This window comes from Aphelocoma coerulescens, chromosome 1A, assembly GCF_041296385.1.
Source record: "Aphelocoma coerulescens isolate FSJ_1873_10779 chromosome 1A, UR_Acoe_1.0, whole genome shotgun sequence".
In the NCBI taxonomy this organism is placed as follows: domain Eukaryota; kingdom Metazoa; phylum Chordata; class Aves; order Passeriformes; family Corvidae; genus Aphelocoma; species Aphelocoma coerulescens.
The window spans coordinates 77,593,391-77,613,983 of record NC_091014.1 but is presented as its reverse complement, the minus strand read 5'-3'; the positions used below and the strand labels follow the sequence as shown (position 1 = coordinate 77,613,983).

Genomic DNA, 20,593 nt, shown 5'->3' with positions numbered 1-20,593 from the left:
TGCAGCCAGGAAATAATGATGATCGGCAGTTACATTAAAATTATGGGTTGGACTCGGACTCCTTTTGCTGCAGGTTGTAGACTTGCCAGCCCAGTGACTTTCTGGAAATAGCTGATTGTTTTTCTTGGCAATTCAGTGGCCTAGTCAGTTCTAGACATCTGGCTGCCGAATAATTCCAGATCAATTTGTGCACCTGTAGCAGCCTGGTGTGCTCGGGTTTGCTCGGGCTGCTGCACATTCATGAGGCTGCCAGGATGGATGCTTTTGGCTTGCTGTGTGTCAACAGGCTGGTTCTGCATGCTGGTAGCTGACCTCCTGGATGCTAACAGGCCTGAGCTGGGCTAGTACTGAGTGGCAAGGCTTCTGCTGCACCATGCACACTGTGCAGGATTCCAGCTGATGGAGCAGGAATCCAAAATATTGCATCAGGACAGGCAGTACTGGATGATGCTCCATCAGTACTATGTTGACACTGTTTTTGTTGTTCAGCTCCAGGTGATCCAGAGCTTGCTTATCCTCCATGAACACTAAGTGAAAATTGTCTTTCATTGGAATGTCAGATGTGTTTCCTGATGAGATCTTGCAGGGCAAGATAAACACACTCATTTTGCATGTAAATGACATAGTCAAGAGATATGAATCTTTTTAATGCCTGTACAACTCAAGTTCAAAAGCAAATTCTAGCCCCCAGAATGTGATGTGTTGCCATCTCAAAGCTGTGAGTTAACATTTCCATCCATTGTGTTGAAAACCTGTCGCACTGTGGGACAAAAAGCACAACTCGTTGTGCTCAGGAGGAAGAACAATGCTTGAACAAAGACGTGGCTTTTTTCCCTGCTGTCCTTAAGTAAGCCAAATCCACCTGGATTAAGAGATCCAGCCAAATAGAGATCTGTAACTGGTGTTACTGTTGTGTTCTGGCTCTTTAGAATGCCTGATAGCCCTGGCAGTCTTGTTTTAGGTCGTGTCACTGGGGAGAAGCCCACATGCAAGGAAGGAGGACTCAGTCTGAAGTGGTGCAGGATGGATAAAGCATAAAATCACGAGTCCCCCTGTAGCAGTCCTGTTTTACAGAGCTGGCAGGAACAGGCTCTCTACGAGTACCAGCTAAAGAGAGCAGTGCTGCTGTGGGAGTTTCTCTCTTGTTTTATATTCCCCAAATCCCCTTTTGTCACCTCCGGATTTGGAGGCATAAAGGCAGCTCCTTAGGGGCCTTATGCAAACCCCACGGATGTCACTGGGAGTTTGTGCCAGCAGTGGGACTTGGTTTAGTTATGAGCCTTTATCTTTTTCCACATGCATGGAGATCTGGGATGAAACTACCAGTGAGCAGTGAGTCCAGGTGAGTCTCTGTACCTGCTCCTTCTCTTCGGGGTGGCTGCAGGGTTCAAAGTCGTGAGTTTCACCTCCCCCTCTCTCATAAAGGCTCATCCTTTGTTTCCCTCTGCATCTGTTAGCCAAAAAGAGGCTATCTCCAGTGAAAACACATTCCATTATTGTAGTTTTGCTCCTTGGAATGTTATGCCACATCCCTCAAATATCATCTTTGTTAATTGTCAACAAATTAGTGTCCTTTCACTCCCAGCATGTGCCCTCACGGGTCCTCTTGGCTCCTGCCCTTACAGAGAGCAGTACCAAGGCTGCAGTCCAGGGAGCACTCCCTCTCCTGACCTTCTGTCCCAAAGTTCACCTTCTCACCAGCTAAACAGCAGGACAGCATCCCCTCAGCTAGGAAAGCTTCCTCTCCTTCTGTAGCATCAGGAGAAAATGGCTGGCACTGAATTTATTCATTGTTGCCAGCAGGACTTGAGGCAAAAGCTACCGGACCCAGTCCTGAACCAGCTTGGTTATCCCTCCCATCCGGATTTATTTTCTATCCTCATTAAAGCAGATGAGGGCCTTGAACAAAACCACTTGGATAGTTCTTGCAGCAAAAGCTTATCTGGGTGCCTGACCCAGCAGAGAAACTGGTGCTAATGGGGGAAACCACAGCCTACAAAGGCAGGGGAAGGAAAACAAAGCCCCAGCTTATCTCTGTTTTATCTCTCACCTCGTTCACTTAGAGAACTGGAGAAGAGAGAAAGTCCTGGTGAGTTTTCTGCACCATCCTACTAAGTTATGGTTGGACAAAGGTCTGAGCCTGTTTTGCTTCAGCAGATGAGCCACAGGACCGTCTTTTCCCCCTCTCAGTGGCCCACAAGTCCCCCTTGGAAACCCGATGCCATCCCAGGCTGAGCAGTTGTGCTGGAAAAGGCTGAGGGTGGCTGTGCTCTCTGCCCTGCAGCTGACAGCCAGAGCTGGGTCTGGATCTCAGGGTTTCAATCAGTACGAGAGATCCCAAGATGTGGGTCCTCGTGATCTGGGAACTATAAACCAGTCATTTTAATCACATGATTAGAATTTAGATAAACAGTCAGGGAGCAACCAAGGCATGCCCCCCAAGTACAGTGTCAGACACACCATTTAAGGGAAATGAGAGGGAAATAGCTTTGTTCCAGCCCAGGGCTTATCCTAAAGGCGTTCCAGCCCTCGGCTTGAGGCACTGGCAAGAGGAAATTCAGCCTTGCAGGCTGCTTCACCCCATTCTGCCTGCAAAATAATTATGCAGCTTCACAGCTGTACCAGAGTGTGCCAGGCAGCGTGGTGCCTTTGTGATGTGCTAACGTAGCTTTCTGAAGCAGCTCCTGTGTGTGCCCAAGGTCAATAAATGTTCCTATTAACTGTGCACTGAATCCCTACTTTCTGCTCGCTCCTGAAGAGGGTAAGCAGCTGAATCAGACTTCAGAAAAAATCACTCTGGATTTTCTCACTTAGAGATCTGAATTTCAGAAGCAGATGTACCATATCTGAATTTTTGGGGGGCCTCCAAGCAATCAGACTGACCATGACAGTACAACAGAGCAAGTGAAGGGGAACTGGGCATGCTTGCTAGTCAGCTCTGCTCTTTCACCCTCACTCAGATTATGCATCCTGCTTTTTCTCCTCTTTTGAAGGACAAAAGGTAAATTGAAGGTGAATCGAGGCATGGAGAAATTATTATTTTAAAATTTTAGTATCAGTCTTGCTTTTAAAGTATAGAAAATGCTGCATTGTCTCCAGTGAAGTCAGTTTACACTGAAGTCAAAGCCTTGCAAATATTCAATTAGGAGACCAGTCAAGTATGTGGGATTAAGTTGTTTATATAAATGTTTGCACAACCAGAGTGTGAGTTCACAGGCAGGCATGGGAGCTTTGGTTTCCCAGCGGATCCATTAAAAGGGTCAAACACAGTATACTGATAAATGCAGTATGCTTACAAAAAAAGCCAGCTAGCCTCAATCCAGTCCCGACTGGAGCTTCCAGTACCAATTCCCAGTTGTTTATCAAAGTTGAGTTGGAGGCTGATGAGTTTGCAGGATGTGTAATTTAAAAACAATTTCAGACTCTTCCCTGGGCACCACTGCACATCTCATGCACACACATGTGCAGTTGGGAGCTAAAAGCAGATTCTGCTTTAAGTAAACAAAGAGCTCCCACTGATTACCAAGAAGCAGCTCTGGTGTGAGCAAGAGTGGAAGAGGCCCCATGGAATGAGGTCTGAAGATACAGGGTAGCATCATTCCCTGGAGTTTTCTGCATTTGCTCCTCTTTGCTTCTGCTTCTGGTACTAAAATTCTGAGAGAAGCTAGAGAAAGGTCCTGGTGTTCAAAGCCAGAGAAGACAGAGGAGAAAATTAACTCCTCTTATGAAGAGAAGCAAATGCTTTTTCACCTCCAGCTTGAATTTTGGTGAGCCCTGGCAGGACTGATGGAGTGTACAGTGGAAGACAAAACTGGGCAAAAGAGTAAAAGGTGAAGAGAAGAGAATTTAATAGAATTATATTTCTGAAATTTAATTTGGGAGTGGTGTCATTTTTGCAATAAATTTCTACAGTCTCTTAGGAAACAGAGAAAAAAGCAAGGACTGCAGTGTTCTGAAAGCGTTTGGTGCCTGGTTCCCTGCTTTCTGTGCTGATCAGGACAGGGAGACATGAAGCCATCAGCAAGCAATCAGGAATTTACCCAACCCCAGTGGGCCAGAAGGAGGAGTATTACAGTACAACTGTATTATGACTGGTTTGGTTTTTTTTTTCCCCTGTGCTTAGCTGGCATGAAACTATAGGGAAGTCCCTTACACCCTTGTATATTTTTTAGGGTAGTTTCTTTAGACAGGTTATGCTGTTGAGAGCATGCAGCTGGTGTCTTTTGAGATGAAAGGTGCTGTGTCAGTGCAATATGTTGCTTTTGTTGATTGAATTTAAGTGCTGATATCTGTACTGGAATTATTAATAGACTGAACTGTCTGAACAGGGATTCTTCACCCCTCCTGCTGCAAAATGCATGCTGTGTTCCTGTTGCTACAGCATACACTGCTAAGTTACAGCTAGTACAGTCTGTTTTTCACTAAGTGCATCAGTGAACAGTTTAAACAAAGTTAAACAGAAAAAAAAGAAAGAAGTACTGGCAACAAAGAGATGACTTATCATTTGCAACTTTAAAAAGGAGCCTGCAGCTATACGAATCTGGAAATAATATAAACTTAACCCACAGGACTGTTGCATTGGTTTTAGAAGAGCTTACTTTAAAGCTGGTATGTGGGCTCGCTAAGAGACTGAGTGGTTGGCAGGGATGCTAACCATTTATGGAATGTGTCTTTGGAAGGGATTAAGGCAAAAAACATGTTGCTTCTTACCAGCTCTGAGCTAGGAATATAGCTCTAAGGGGCGAGCGTTAAATTTTAAGCAGCCAGTATGTAAAGCTTTTGGAGAATAAACTTTTTTCTTCCCTTGCCCTGGCGCTCGGGATCAAATTCAGTCCAGACCGGATAGACTAAAAATCATTCCCATCTGACGTCCAGGAAAAGGTCAGGAGTTCCAGCAGTGCTGGCAGTGGTGGAGCAGTTCCCAGCTTGCGTAAGTACTATTTGTGAACTGCCCAAGATAACAGTCAGCATTTTAGCTCTCAGTGTTCCAAGCCTCCTATAACTGTGCCTATTCATTTTGTCCCTCTAAGCTGGGTTTTGAAAACTGCTTTGTACCAAGTAAAAGCACAATTAAAACTGAAGCCTGAGAGCCCAGTTAAAATGCAAAATCCCTATGACTTGGTTGGGGAGTCTTTCATTTTCTACTTTCCTTGGCCCTGTTATGACTCTTTCTCTGCCTTAGGTACTCATGGTCCAGCCCCTCTCTGTGTTGTCTTCCTCCCTGTCCTAGGCTGTACATGAAAAGACAGTGGAAAATGTCTCTAAGTGGCACCATTTTCCTCTAACAGAGATTCCCTGTTACTGATGAAACAACTCCATATTTTCCCTGTGTCTGGGAGTGGATGTGGTGTTGCATCTGTGTTTGCAAAAGGCACTGAGAGGACTTTTGCTGCCAAACCCAGTCTTCTCCCCAGCGTGGAGGAGAAGAGAAGCATGGTGCTGTTCTCAGCTCCGACATCTATCAACAAGAGCAAAGATCTCTTCTCAGCAATCTGTCTGCCTCCTTAGCAGCTGCTGCCACTGGCAATGCAGTGGCCACGGTTATGGCGCATCTCCCGGTACTGGCAGCCCAAAATGTTTGCAAATCTACAGCCATTCCCACAAGGTGAGGGCAGCTGCTGTTGGAAATAGGACATGGAGGCCTAAAAGGTGTTAGAAATAACTTCCAAGGGGGACAGTGTCTTTTCCTGCAAGCATGTCTGCTACCCCCCCTTCACCTGCGCTTTCTGCACTTGCTTGTTTGGCTGTGCAAGGAGAGCCCTGGTTCACGGGGCAGTGCAGTGTGATGCCAGGGTGTGTTATCTGCTACTTGTCAACATCTTGGGGGTGAAATCATGGGTGAGCCTGACCCTCAGGTGCAGAGCTGGGGGCTCTGGATGTGGAAGATCATGTTAGTGGGTCGCAGTCATTTTGGAGACTGTGGCAGTTTCTTAACAGGATCCTGTGTTTTTCTTTCTCTCCAACCATTAATGAAACCCAGAATCCAGTCCTGTACCATGAGGATGTGGGCTCAGTCTAGGAGTGATCCATGTTAAAGGCTTCCTCTAGAATTTGCACTAAATGGCCAGAATGTCTTTGTAGCCTCACTTTGAAATCTTTGATGTCTTACTACAGAAACTGGCTGTGACAGGATTTGTGTATGACTTAATTTTATCTGTTTAGTAAATAGCCTGACATGGTTTGTTTGACAATGAATGTGGACATCAGTGCCATAAAAGGATGATATCATGCTAATTATGAGGCTTCTCAGAAGGAAAAACATGGCTAAAATGTGGAGGTGAACACCTCTTTCTTCTTTAAAGTGAAAATCCTAAAGCTATGTCTTCACTGTTTAGAATAAGTGAATTTCCTTCCAAAAGAATTGCATTGTATTGAATGCTCACCTTTTTTTTTTACCATTTTGCTTACCCTGATGAAGTTCCAGAAAAGGTAATACCAGCTGCTCATTGTGAGGGCCCTAATTGGCTGTAATATCCCTGATCAGCTTCACCTGAGTCCTGTATCCACTCCCATGGGCACAGGAGCCCTATTTAAGCTCAGCCCCAGCCTATTAGTTCCTCTTTGGGGACTGATGTGGGAGAGCTGGTCTCCAGCCTTGCACTTGGTTCTCCCTCCTGAGCTGGTGTTAGATGTGTGGTTTTAGTAGCTGTCTCCTGGATGGAATTCTCCAGGGTGCATTGTACTTTTCTAGCTCTCTGACTTTGTCCTCTGCTGCTCCTGAGAGGATCCCTGGATGAACCCTGGACTTGCTTTGCTGCTTGCTGTGCCTGGAGCCCCTGTTACCAGCACCCCACGAGGCTGCCCCACCTGTGTCCTGCCTTCCCTGCACTGCCCTCAGCTCTTCAGCATTTGGGAAATTTTGTGCTCAAGTGCTTGGCAAAGGTAAGAGGAGAATATGTAGCTGCTAAGTTAAAAATATGAGCTTGAAATTAACCTGGTAGTGGTAGAATTAGCAAAGCCTCATTGTATTTTTTTCCCCTCCACTACAGTTTAATAATTATGGTGTTTTGAAGATGTTTCCCATTTCCTTCTCCCACGCAGAAAATCTGCACACCTGCCTTTGTGCATACCCCAGTTACTGGCTGAGTGAAAGGCAATAATATGTCTGGTTTTCAATTGCATGTATACTCACAGCTACCTAAAAGGTCAAGCAGCACCAGATAACCTGTGTTGCAGTCTTGCTTTTGGGATGGGTGCAGGTGACCTGCAGAAATCATTGTGGATCAGTACAGTTACAAGGGTGTGAGGAGAAAAAAGGAAAGGTTTGGGGTGAAGTTCTTGAACCCTTTCAAGAAGACTTGCATCAGAATGGCCTGAAGAGTTCAGTGAATAGCTGCAAGTGTCTTAAAAAATATTGAGTGTAGGCTTGGGGCAAAGGAAGGAGCTTTTAGGTGATTAGCAAGTCACCTTGCCTGCACAGAAAGGCAGATGGAGCTGAGGATGGTGCACAGCATTCATGGCACCTGGAGTGGTACTGTCCAGGTGCACCCTACTGCCTCTTACATGAGTGGTCCTGGACTTCTTAGATCTCCTGGGCTGTTGCAGGAGGAGTTTCACAGGTTGCCCTGTGATGTGCAGACAGTGCAAGCTTATCCTTGTGGCCCTGGATAGACCCTTTTGAAAAGGACAGCATAGGAAGGCTGAGCTGGTTCATGTGGAGTTATGGGTTCAAGGACCAAGCTGTTCCTACACTTTTTCTTCTGTGGCTTTACTGCTCTTATGACCCCTGGTAAACCTTCTGGAAAAGAACCTGAAGCTAATTAAGAGGGTCATTTTTCTGGCATTGGTTAAATGGGAAATAGAATTTCTTCCCATCTGCATAAACAGAGGTCTGGCAGCAGTTGCAGGCCACTGCTGGAAAATAAAGGGGAAGAGGTCTGAAATGGGTTTCAGAAGAAAAGACATTTGTTTAAAATGAGGCTTTACAGATCTGTGTGCCTAGTAAGAAATATGTGCCTTCACATCTTGTGTTCTGGCCCTTAGTTGTGAGGTTAGGTCTTCAGGCATCTGACCCTGTGGGGAATTTTCAAAGCTGTGTAAGGACATTTAATATTTAATGCCCCAATACTCTGCCTCTCCTATTGCTGTACAACTAATAATGTGAACTTAAATTGATTAGATGCCATCATTGCCTCAGGAAAGGGATACTTAGGTTGCCTTTTGTGTTATGATGTAACTATAGGCATTCTGGTTTATTTTGGCAATGGTTTGGACTTGAAACAAACCTGGTTAATTTGAAATGAAAACAGGTGGGTCCTTTATGCTATTTATAATGGGTTTTGCAGCAGTTGCTTACTTAGAAAGGTGATTTTTTTGTTCATTGGAGGTGGTTCATAACTGTATGGTTGACATGATTAAATTCAATCATTGATGGACTTCTGGCTTCAAAATCCAAATCTAGATCTGTGCTTAGTTCTGTTGTCCAGACTGAAATGTAGAAAGGGTAGGTGTGACAGTGAGTTTATTCAGTATTGACAACACTGAACATTCCAGAATCGTGAGTCAGACTCCTCCCAAATTCTGTACTTGGTTTAAGTTAATGAGACTTAGAAAAATATCGAGTTATCCATTTTTTCCCCTCTGCAATAGTAAGACCACAGTTTCCAATGAAGCCTGTAATTCTCCCATGAGCTTTTGTCTCCAGGTGCTCTCAAAATATTGCCAATTATTGAAAAACTTGAAGTAAAATGTTACTAGTCCTTTTGTCTTTAAGCTAGAACAATGGACCTGTTAAAATATTTATAGTTAATGTTAGGGCAGCCTGTGGGAATTAGGTTTGAGAGTTTCATTCAGACTTTGTCATACACGTATTTATGTTCTTACTGAGTAAGCAGTGGTTGCTGCAGAGCTGGGAGATGGGTTAGGTCTGAGACCTCTGCATTTCATTGTCTTAGTTCTGAGCTGTGGCTTTGGACACTGAAGAATATTTAAATTTTTTGTTTATCATAGTGTACATCTGGTCTGGTCAATGTTTCCCTGCTGCTTGGTCCTGGCAGTGTTTATGCCATGGTACTTTCTGCCCTCCACAACTCTGCTCTTGCTGCCCCTGTCCTTGAAAGTGTTACCAGTTCCCCGTTGCTTAGTGCCCTGTGAGGACAGGAGATGCTGGTTTCATTGAAAGAGAGAACCTAGAAGCCTCAGATGTCCAGGATGCTTGCCCAGATCAGGCAGTAAGATATTTTTTTTAGTGGCAGGAGCAAATTATGGGAATCCTGGCCTGCAAGGTTCATTTGCCCCAGGAATATTTTCCACCCTGTTGAAGTACCACAGAAATTGGTGAAGGCTTCTCTCAGCTGTTCATATCTTAGAGGCTGACTTTTTTTTAAGCACACACTGGATCTTCACCCAAGAATTAGTAAAAATGAGGCAGGGTCTAATCAGGTAATAAATAATTTTACCTGAACCAACTCCTAAGGTCTGTGAAACCATGCTAACAAAACAGCGTTTCTGTTTCTCTTTCTCTACAGGAAAATGTGTCCTCACAGGAAGAGGACTCTGCTGTTTTCAGTTTCAATTTGTTTCATCAGTAGTTTCATCAAAAGTTTGTTTGTTTTCATCAATAGTGTGTTCAGTCTGGTATTTTTTTACATGTGAGTTTTATTTCAGAGAACTTTGCTAATTCTTCAGTCTCTTTCTTTTCAAACTAGACAAACCCATGTAATCAATCTCAGATTCAGTGTTCAGCTTACCTGCCATTGCCCAAACCCATAGACTCTGTTTGCCCCCAAGCCTTTTTGTCTTTTGGCAGCTGCTCTCATTCCAGTTACAAAATATCCTTGGAAATTCAATACCTCATTTTTCTATTATTTAAATTATGGCTCACATTGTAGTTCAATGAATTTAATTAAAGCATTTCCTTACACACGTGGTGTCCATGTGGATAGGGAATAAGAACTTTTAATCTTAAAACTGGGCACGTGTAATAGTTACAGCACAAAAGATAATTCCTTCTTATTGCCTCCTTCAGGTAAGATGAATGTTCATGTTGCCTGGAGGAAGACATAATCTGTATGAGCTGGCTTTAAATCCTTAAGTAGCAGAGGGAATAACCTGTTTTAAATAACCATGTTGTAAGATGTGACCTAGCTGAAAGTCGAGGAGTAAAAAGCCACGGGGCTGAGTGAATGTTTGAGCTATTGTGCAGCATGGAAACCTGGGGCACAAGCATTCTCTTCCAGGGGTGGTGGCTGGGTGGAGATCACCATGGCTGTACCTGTCAGCTTGGCTGTGTTTGACCTGTTTCTGCTCAGGGAGACAGGTTGTTTTAACAGCTGGAAGCAGCTGTCCTTCAGTCATGGAGATCTTTGAACAGCAGTGGGCTAGGGAGCAGTGCTAGTGAAGGGAACCATCCTGCATGGATGGAGCTGGGCCCAAAATTTAGTTCACAGCCTTGAACCACCTGCCCTTAGCCTGACTATTTTACAAAATAGGTGAATATACAAATTGCACCCATCAGGAACCTTCCACTGAAGTAGGATGCAGTGTGAGCTGCAGCCAGGGTGAATCACCTGTGAAAGCAGAGCATCCTGAGCTGCTGGTGCATCTCCCCTCAACTTGTCTGCTACCCATTGTAGTCTCAGTCACTTTTTCCAGGATTGGGCTGCTAACCCACTTGTTTAGGAAGCTCAGATCTTTGTGGGATATTGGAGGGGTGGACCAGGACCTGCAGATCTGCTGGTTACCCAGTGGAGTTGAGGCTATTGCTGCCTCAGCCCTGGGGCTCTCACCAGAGTTATTGGGTTCTGAAGGAGGGTTGTGATCAAAAAGTCTCACTTTTCATCACAATGAAGGCTTGCAGATGTTAATTTTGTGGTAGGAGTTTGTCTTCAGAACATCCAAAGCTGTCTGGTAAGCTTTCTTTTTGAAGAAGTTATTATTTCTTTTAAATTCCCTTCCTGAGGCACTGAAGAGGATGCTCAGCTGATACAGATCCCTCTCTTTCTCCACCTTCCTGCGAGCCTGTTGTTTAAATTTGATTGAACTTCCAATCTTTGGCAAGCTTCAATATTCCTTGTTTAATGAAAAAAAAAAAATGGAAACAATTCCAAGAGAAAACCAGCATCTATGTGTAAGAATGAGGAAGGCAACATATGCAGCATGGACATGATGTATATATTTGGCTTGTCCCACCAGCTGAATGGCCACCTGTGGTCCCTCAGCCCATGCTACTCCACTGGAATCTGTGCATTGGCTGATTGGTGGCTGGGAGAAGGAGATGAAGGTGCTGAAATGTTTGTTCCCAGGGCAAGGGGAAGTGAATTTTCAAGAGTAAGTGAGGTCTGTCATTATTATGGGGTGGGGGCTGAAGAAGCTGTAAATATTTTGCTGGGAAGTGAAGTTTAAGGATGTGGGCTATAACCCATAAATATCTGGCCTTCAGCAGTGCTTTTGCTTATGTGAGGGCTTGTTTTGTTTCCCCTGGAGTGTGAGAGTTGTCATTAAGGGCCAAGCCAGTGGTCTGCCTAGTCTGTTAATGTCTCTGAACAGACAGCATCAGGAGCATCAAGGGAAAATTGTAGCTGGCAGTTGTTGAAAAGCTCCTTAGGACTAAGCAGTCACTGCTGCAAACCAATCCTCCTTTCCCATCCTGGGACACTGCTTTGTTTACTGCTGCTGCCTTCAGGAATGGAAGACACTGTGCTTTCAGGGGTGTGTGAACATTTGGGATGGCTGCAGCTTCTCGTCCCAGACAGAAGCTGATGTTGTGACTCTGCAGTAGAGTCTCTTTGCTCTCTTGTCAAGCCTGGAGTGAATAACTTTTTTTCCTTTGCATCCTTTGGTCACCATTCCCTGTGTTTTCCTAGGAAAAAATTACAAAGGAAATGCAAACCCAGCTACTGTGTATTTAAGATAACACAAGTAAACACACCCAACAAATTAATTGGTAGCTGTATTTGGTATACAGTTAAGTCTTCTAAAGGCAGGAAACTTGAAAATTGTGAAATATGCAATTTCACCAATTTCCAAACCATGTACTTGGCTTCACTGGTTTTTGATGCTTTTGCAAAGCAGTTTTCTCAATCCCTAGGTCAATGTGATTTTATTTCACCATGATCATGCTGCTGTATGGAGTTGACCTAACAATTTAGCATTCTCGTCAGATGATTAATTCCAAATGTAACCAACTGCTTGCATTCAAAAACCCATTAATTCTCTAGGTTCTTCCCCTCCCTTGGCCATAGCTCCAAGTGTGGATATGGAGACTACTTGCCTCTTCTACTCTAAAAACTGCCAGTTGGCTTGCATAACTTGGAGCAGCTCAGCAGCTCCTTTTGGGCAGGTATTGCTGAATGAGAGAAAACACTTTCTTATTTCAAGTTCTCGGTAATCGTGGCAATTTGGGTATGGGTTGGTCGCACTCTTGGATGCAGAGTGCAGTAAGAGGCATATTCAGGACACAAGCTGTCACTAGTGAAGGATGTTCTGGAGGAAGTGCTGTGTAGTACATACTGTTACAACACCTTAAAGGCAGGGTAATCTGACTCCATGGTATCATCTGCACTCGACAGCTTGTGATAACACTGAGTTAAACCACTGCTGTGGCTGTATGAACTAAGGAAAAGTAATTTTTAATGATAAACTAATGATGTACACAACTGTGGGACCTCTGAACCTTGGAAATGAGTCAGTTATAACATTCTTCTTTGCTGAAATATCCTAACAAGGAAGCTACTTTAAACTAAATGTAATCCGTGGTTATCTTCTAGCTGATCATTTGTTTCCTCAAAGTGTCAATTTTTGTAGCTCTTCCATCCAAAATTATTTAAAAATATATCTCAACATAGTAACTGTGTTTTCAGCTACCAAGGTGCTGTCATCTCTGAATGAAGTATGGTGCCAGTGTGACTTTGCCATGTTTAATTTCTCCTTTGCCTTTCCATGACATCAGTGAGAACAAATGTGTTACCAGCTGCACTGGGCATAAACATATTCCGGTTGCATCTGGCAAGAGTTTGGGGGTAATCTGCTTTGAAGCAAAACTTGGAAGAACTTGTTCTGCTTTGGTAGCAACAAACTTCCAAAACATGGGTTTCCTGAACCCTTTGGATGTAAAAAAACCCTCACAAATGAGTGATCTTCTGTCAGTCTGCCTTTGCTTGGAGGAGATCCTAAGCAACGAAAGCATGTGCAGAGTGCTCTATTTATAACTCAGAAAACACAAGTAGTACCAATGTCTTTGGCCACATTACTTTTATTGTGCTTGCAGAGCAGTTACTAAGCTGTTCTGTTTTGGAAGTGCAAAAGGAGCTGTGCAATCTCCTCCCAAGCTCCTACATTTCAGCAAGTAAAGGCTGAAAGGAGGTATTGCATGTGTCCAACAACAACGGCTTTAATTCAGCATCTGCTCTATGTTGTGGGAGTCTTTTGGCTTCAATAGATGTTGGATGAGGTCCTTTGGCAGTATCACCATTAGCAGTATCTTTTGCTTAGTGCATGTGCTAAATGACAGGGAAAATGTGCCAAAGAACTGCTGTTTGCATGTTAGTCTTGCAAACTGGGTGTGGTGGTGGCGGCATGTTCCCCTTGTCCCTCAACAAGATGAAAGAAGAATCTGTCTAAATCACTTAAAACTCACCCTGGACAAGTGTGTCCTGTAAGCAGATTTGGGTGGGATTTAGCCAAGAGAACTACACTGTACTTCTATCAGAGGGCTCTTGAGATGATGAAATAAGACTCACTGATAGTGATGCTATTGGTGGAAGTCACTGAGGCTGAAGGCCTTGCCTGGCTCACAGAACCCATGGGGATGCCTGAGATGGAGGGGCTTTACCTGGATCATTGGCTCACAGGCTGGGTTTGCATCCTGGTGGTTGGTGCTGTCTGTTGGCTCCCTCCTCGTGCAAGCAGCCTGCAGCTGGTTTGGAAACCTGTGAGCAGGAGCTCCCAAGGCTGATGTGTTGACAGAGTTATATTAGGAGGAGAGCTCTGTGCAGTTAAAATCATGGATCAGTCTGGGTGCTGTGTTTAGCACAGTCCCTGCAAGTTTGGGATAAACAAAGTACAGGGTTTAGTGTTTCTCTGCTCAGGCTGTCAGAGGCTGACTGCGTTCCTGATGGATCATTAGGATTAATGACTTGGGTCTTAGTCTGCCTCAGATGAAGGAGCTCTGTCACCTCCCTGCTGAGGGGTGAAACTGTTTCTCGACTTGCTGCAGCACTTCTGACACATTACACCTCCAGTGCAATTAGTTGTGCCATGCTGTTAATTCCTAGTGTGGGTTAGCACAGGGCACCACGCTTGTGTGTTATCCTCTGCCAGTGCTTGGGCTCTCGTGGGCAACCTGGCAGGCTTGCAGACTTGGAGTAAACTCCGTGTGAAAAATAGCACTCCTGCTCAGCTAGCTCATTTCAAGGGAAAACAGATCCTACGAAGAGCTTCCTTCCACTCCCCTTATATGGAAGCAATGGCTTGGAAAGCTTGGAATGGCTTCTTGATTCTCAGGAAATGCATGGCAACCAGCCAAAGGAAAACCCAAATCCTTTAAGTTGCTTATTAGTATATGGAATGCCAAAACTGGCATTTTTTTCTTTGTCTGTTCAAGGCTGGTAAACTTCATAATCAATGTCTTTTCCAGTCTCATAGGAATATGGCAAGAGAGGCTGAAGTTTGCCTAAAAATTAATTTAAATTTTTTAAATGTCTGTCAAGTGGGAACACTTGTTCTGTGCAGTTTGAGATTCTCAGTGACATGTACGTGCACAAGGAAGGTTAGGAAAGATGCATGAATGAAACATTTATGTAAATATAAATCACAGAGGGAGACCATGCACGGTTTACATCGCTGTGTTTTAAAATCAGTCCAGTATCTCACATTTCTGACTTTAGTCAGAATGAAAGGCTTTTTAAAACCCCCAATTACACCATTCAGTAGAGGGATTACCTCATGCTGATTTTATGCCTAAATACCCAGACTGGGGCATGACCCAATAGATACCTTTGCACAAAAAAAATGATGGCAACAACTTCTGCCCAGTATTTTTCTGTGCTCCTGCCATGGTCAGGTGCTTGTGATTTTGTTGGAGAATTGGAAGTCAGAAAACTGCTCACAGTCTGGGCAAGAATGAATTAATGTTGGCAAATCTCTTGTTGAGTGTAAGGGCAAGTACCTGAGTTAACTCCTTTGATTTCATGGAGCCTTGCATGGGCTTTGCACACATGCAGGTTGGCACACAAGGTGAAGAGCCACAGAAACAGAGATCCTTTGGGAAGGATTGAATTAGTCCTGGGGAGATCTTTGGAAGGCATTTATGATCACACCCTGGTTTCCTGTGACAGTCTGTGTAATCCTTGCAACGTTGTACAGCAGGTTTGCCACTAAATCAAGCAAGGGGGCAATTTCCCCGTGTAAAAACTTGTTTCCTATTTTGGTCACCCCTTTGAAGCTGTTTGCCCTTGACACACAGGGGTGCTCAGGTTCCACGTTGAGGAGTGCCTAAGACTTTTAAATGGCAGTTCTATTCATCAGTGGCTTTAACTGTATGAATAAGCTGCTTTACTGAGCTTAGGCACCAAACATTTAATTTGGAAACCAAATCTTTCTTGTTTGTTTGTTTTGTGGATCTGCAGCAGTAAAGATTCTGTAGCACATCTTTATTAAAACTATCTTTTCTTATGATCCCAAATACTTCTTTCCTCCCTGTGTCCCTGGTTGGTCCCAGCAGGTAGTGTGGGCATTGCCCATAGTTGTCTGTTTTGGAAATCAGCCTACGTGACACACTTCCTTTTTGTAGGCATAAGATTTTTTTTTTTTTAAAGGTTCTATATCTATTTCCTTTGAATAACTATTCCTGCTGTTCCAGATCATTTGTTTCCAGCTTTGCAATGACTAGCTTTCATGAAAATTAATTCAAACAATTTGAAGAAAAACAGTACATACAGTAATCAAAGTCTGGACTGATCCCCATGTTCTGGATTTCAGCATAATTATAAAGAATTTAATCTGCATTTGATATTCATTTTGAGTATCATTCTAGCTTGGGAACTGTAAGCCTTTGTTTTATAGCAACCTGTACATTTTGGAGAGCAGAGCTCTCCTGAGATTTCTAGTCTCAAGCCCTTTGTCACTTTTAGAATTCAAGCTAGTATATTAGAGAAAATGCTCACAGTTTAGTGTTTATTTCAATAAACTTTGTTCAGAGCTGTGGCTACATGAGACATGGGTTTGATGGATGGACTTCCCAGTGAATAAGGAATTTCCTGGATGGTCACACTCTGAGTTGTGATTGATGGTTTGATGAGAAAGTGGAGAGCAGAGATGAGTGGTGTTCCACAGGGTTCTATAACTAAAGGGAGCCTTCAAGAAAGCTGGAGAGGGACTTTTTAGAAGGACATGCAGTGCTAGGACAAGGGGAAATGACTTCACACTGAAAGAGGGAAGGTTTAGATTAGATATCAGGAAGAAATTCTTCAGCTGAGACATGGAAATACATTACCCAGAGAAGCTGTGGATGCCCCATCCCTGGAAGTGCTCAAGGCCAGGCTGGATGGGGCATTGAGCAACCTGGTCTAGTGGAAGGTGTCCCTGCCCATGGCAGGGGCGTTGGAATGAAAGGATTTTTAAGGTTCCTTTCAACCTAAACCAATCAGTGGTTCTATGCATTTGGGTATTTTTTTGTTAGCCTTGCCTGGTAACTCTGAGCATTATTAATCTGTTAAGACATTTTTAAGGCTGCTGATCCTGTGGAATTTGTTTGATGTTCTGCGACTGCAGCATCCTTAGGAGCCCAAACATAGTTGAAGGTATCTGGTACTTGAGATAGTATGAATCAAGTGTTCCCCACTTATCCTGAAACTGCTGTATTGCACAAGCTGCCAGGCCCCAAAGGGAGAATTTGACCTGTGCTTTGTGTGTATGTCTTGAACCACAATAACTGAGCAAACTGGGGAGACCCAAGGAACTCTGCTGCTGTATATCATCCTGGTTTCTCTAGGGGGATCATCATAGAATATCCTGAGTTTAAAGGCACTCACAAACATCACAGAAGTTCAACTGGTCCTGTACAGGACAACCCCAAGAATCCCACCACGTGCTTGAGAGCATTGTCCAAGTACTTTTTGCACTCTGGCAGGTTTGGTGCCAGGACCATTCCCTTGGGGGGCCTCTTCTGGTGCCTGACTACACCCTGCGTGAAGAACCATTTCCTAATGTCCAACCTAAACTTCCCCTGCCACAGCTTTGTGCTGTTTCCTTGTGTCCTGTCTCTGGTTGATAGAGAAGAGTTTGATAGAGAGGGCAGTGCCTGCCCCTCCTGAGGAAGCTGTAACTGCAGTGAGGTCTCCCCTCAGTCTCCTCTTCTCTGGGCTGAACAGACCAAGTGACCTCAGCTGCTCCTTGTATGGCTTCCCCTCCAGACCCTTCACCATCTTCGTGGCCTCCTTTGGACACTGTCTAATGGCCCAATGTCTTCCTTACACTCTGGCACCCCGAACTGCACACAATATTCAAGGTGAGGCCTCCCCAGTGCAGAGCAGAGCGGGACAATCCCCTCCCTTGCCCATCTGATGCTGTGCCTGGTGCTCCCCAGGGCAGGGCTGGCCCTCCTGGCTGCCAGGGCACTGCTCACTCATGTTCAACTTGCCATCGCCCAGGACCCCCAGGTCCCTTCCCACTGAGCTGCTCTCTACCCTCTCATTCCCCAGGCTGTCTGTGCACCCAGGGTTGCCCCATCCCAGGTGCAGAATCTGGCACTTTCCCCTCTTGATCTTCATATGGCTGATGATTGCCCAGCCCTCTGGTTTGCCAAGGTTTATCTGCTGAGGGAGTCAGCAGCTCCTCCCAGCTAAGTGGTGTCAGCAAACTTAGTGTACCTCCAAGCCCTGCATCAAGTCACTCATGAGGACATTAAAGAGCACTGGACCCAGACTGGAGCTCTGCAGATCCCCACTAGTGACTGGCTGCTGGGATGTGGTGGTGAAGATTCCCAGGGAGACTGGCATGGCTCAACTCTCACAGTCTTTCTCGTGATTTGCTCCAAGAAATCATTTCATATCTTTGGAAGGGAGTTTTGTCTCTAAAAATTGATGATTTCTGAATACTTGACATTATAATGAGATTTTTAAAACTTAGAAGATATCAGTTATTGCTAGCCCAGCATCCCTACCTTGGGTGACAGGTAAAACAGGTTCAGCTGCCCCAAGCCTAATGAAAGACAGAATAACACTTGCAAATATTTTCTGAAGTTTGTATTGAACGTTGTCCCTATGTTGGTGTGGACCCCAAGTTCAGTACTCCCCACCTTTCAAATTCAGGTCTCATGGGGACCATACCACATTTTCTAAGTTAGTGGTAGCTGTATTTATATGTTGTTGGATCCTTCCTAGAGTGAGTAGACTACTGGAGAGGTACATGATCTGCCTGAAGGACCAGAGTGGCATAAAATGCTCTTATGTACCTTATGTAACCCATTCTGGATTTCAGTTACCTTAATGGTACTAAATACCTTTTTTAAAATTTATTTTTAAAACTAGGCACCACAGAAATGAATGGGATTTATTTGTGGACCGAGGTAAGCATGAAATCTGGTATCAGAAGTCTGGCTTGCTCAGGAGTGGTGAGAAATAGCAAGAAATAAGCATTGCCACTTTCTCATTAATGCAATTACCATAGCCCATCAAACATGTGCTGATAAATTTGAGAGGCTTACACTATTCATTAGGCCTATGCATTCATTAGTGTAGCCATCATAAAATAACGAGGGGAGTGTCCAGCTTGGGGAAAAATTCAGAGAACAAGAGCTCACATTATACAGAGCTATGATGATAAATGTCTCCTGTGGCATAATTTTAACTCTTACCATCTGTTATTCCCTGCTGCCATAGAAACTTAAAATAAATATTAAAAATAGTCTGAAACCAGGAAAAGCACAGCAGGGAATGTCTGTTCTGAAAGAAAACAAACCCTCAATGTGACCAGGAAATAGCAGGAAAAAGGACTGATGAGAACTTCAGGAGATTTAGCTGGGAGAATTTTCAATATGCAGGGGTGGGTGAGAGAAGGATCCCAAACCAGTGTTTATAAGCAGTTGTAGCTGGGCTACCAAAGCACTGTCAGATGCTCAGTGCTGTACTTGCCATCTGTTTTCAACTTTGAGCTTGAGAAGTAATTTTACTTTAACTGTTAGAAGATTTGCTTACATATGCATAAATATGATTTTACATTTTTGAGAGATGTTTGATTTTTTTCTTTTTTTTTTTTTTTTTTTTGGTACTCGAGCTAGAGAGCCATGAAGAGCTGTTCTGATGCAGTCTTTGTAAGCTGTGAGCATTACACTGGTGTTGATCAAATGATGCCATTCAAATGTTATTAGAACTGAGTGTTTAGGCCAAAGGCAAGGTTTAAAAGGAGAGCTGCACTTTCATGCCAGGCCAGCACAGGAGCTGTTTCCAGAGGCTTCTTTCTGGCAAATAGAAGAGCTGAGCCCCATACAGCAGGAAAAGCTGACTTTGGGAAAGAAAGGATGAAAGGCTGTGTTTAGTGTCAGGGGCATGAAGAGTTGTTTAAATAATTGCAAGTGTTGTGAAATAAAAGAACAGTTCAAGAACCTAGGAACTTTACTCTTTCTGGGAGAAGCTGAATTATTTGGGGATGCCCTATGTAAAGAAATCCTTGGTTGAAAAATGCTTTGCATGGGAAGAGCAGCCCTGCTTGGGGGAATCACTAACTGTTCTGGGTGGGTCCTTGCTTTAGTCTAATTATAATGAAGATTTGTTTAGCTTCCTTGGTGAGAGTTCCTGTATGTTTTTAGCATTCCCTTTCATTCATTTGGCAGTCACTTCAAGAGTGATTTACGATAAGAGATGAGAAAACAAACTGAGATTTGATGTTAGGCAGTAGCCAGGGAACTCAGATGTAATCACTGCTGCATAACATCCTGTGCAGCCTGTGTGCAGTGCGTGCACCACAGTGGGCTCAATGCATAAGATCTTACTTGAGGTTACAAACCAAGACAGACTGGATATACAAACCAGCCTGGGCATCCAGGTGCCATCAGTGCAAATTAAGAGTCTGTGCCTAGGCTCAAGTGCATGAGGCCTGAGGAACATAAATCAGAAGTTTTGTTTGGCCCTGTTATGGCTGATGACCTGATAGGCAGCTTTTAATCTGCAGCCTTGTGGTTTGCTCTGTGACAATAACAAATGCAAATTCCAAAAAGCAGCCAAATGTAGATGCTTTGATTTGCAGGAAGGCTCTGACCCACCAGAACTGTAACTTTTAGTGATAAAAGTCACGCGAGTTCCGGCTCCAGCTGCTGTATGCCTGAGTTTTCCTAGACACGTCTTTTCTTCTCCTCTTTTATTCTCTGCCATCTCAGAAACCTCAGTGTAATCTGAGAGTTTTCTGTATTTGGCCAGAGTAGCTGATCAGTGCTGCCCTCAGCCTGCTCTGTATCTGGAGGCTGTGGACACTTCTGTGGCCCAACACCAGGCTGCACAGCTTCTGTGCAGTGAGTCAGCGGCTCTGGGACCTTTGAGAGCTGTTGACTATGTTCAAAACAGCTGCTGTATGAATGTAATAAGCCTGATGCACCCCAGAAACCTTGGTTCACCCCCAAACCAACTTGAGGTAGGTCCAAGGTTTCTCACAAGGCTGCATA

General features: G+C 44.1%; 1 protein-coding gene across 13 annotated transcripts in view; it reads left to right on the top strand.

Annotated features, from left to right (window-relative positions):
* Window positions 1-6,574: 6,574 nt before the first annotated feature.
* The window catches only part of CALD1 (caldesmon 1), a 227,100-nt gene continuing 213,081 nt past the window's right edge, over window positions 6,575-20,593 (top strand). For all 13 annotated transcript variants that reach the window (XM_069003596.1, XM_069003589.1, XM_069003590.1 and 10 more), the window contains exon 1: window positions 6,575-6,882. The gene's annotated coding sequence lies outside the window, so the exon portion shown is untranslated. The remainder of the gene's footprint in view (window positions 6,883-20,593) is intronic.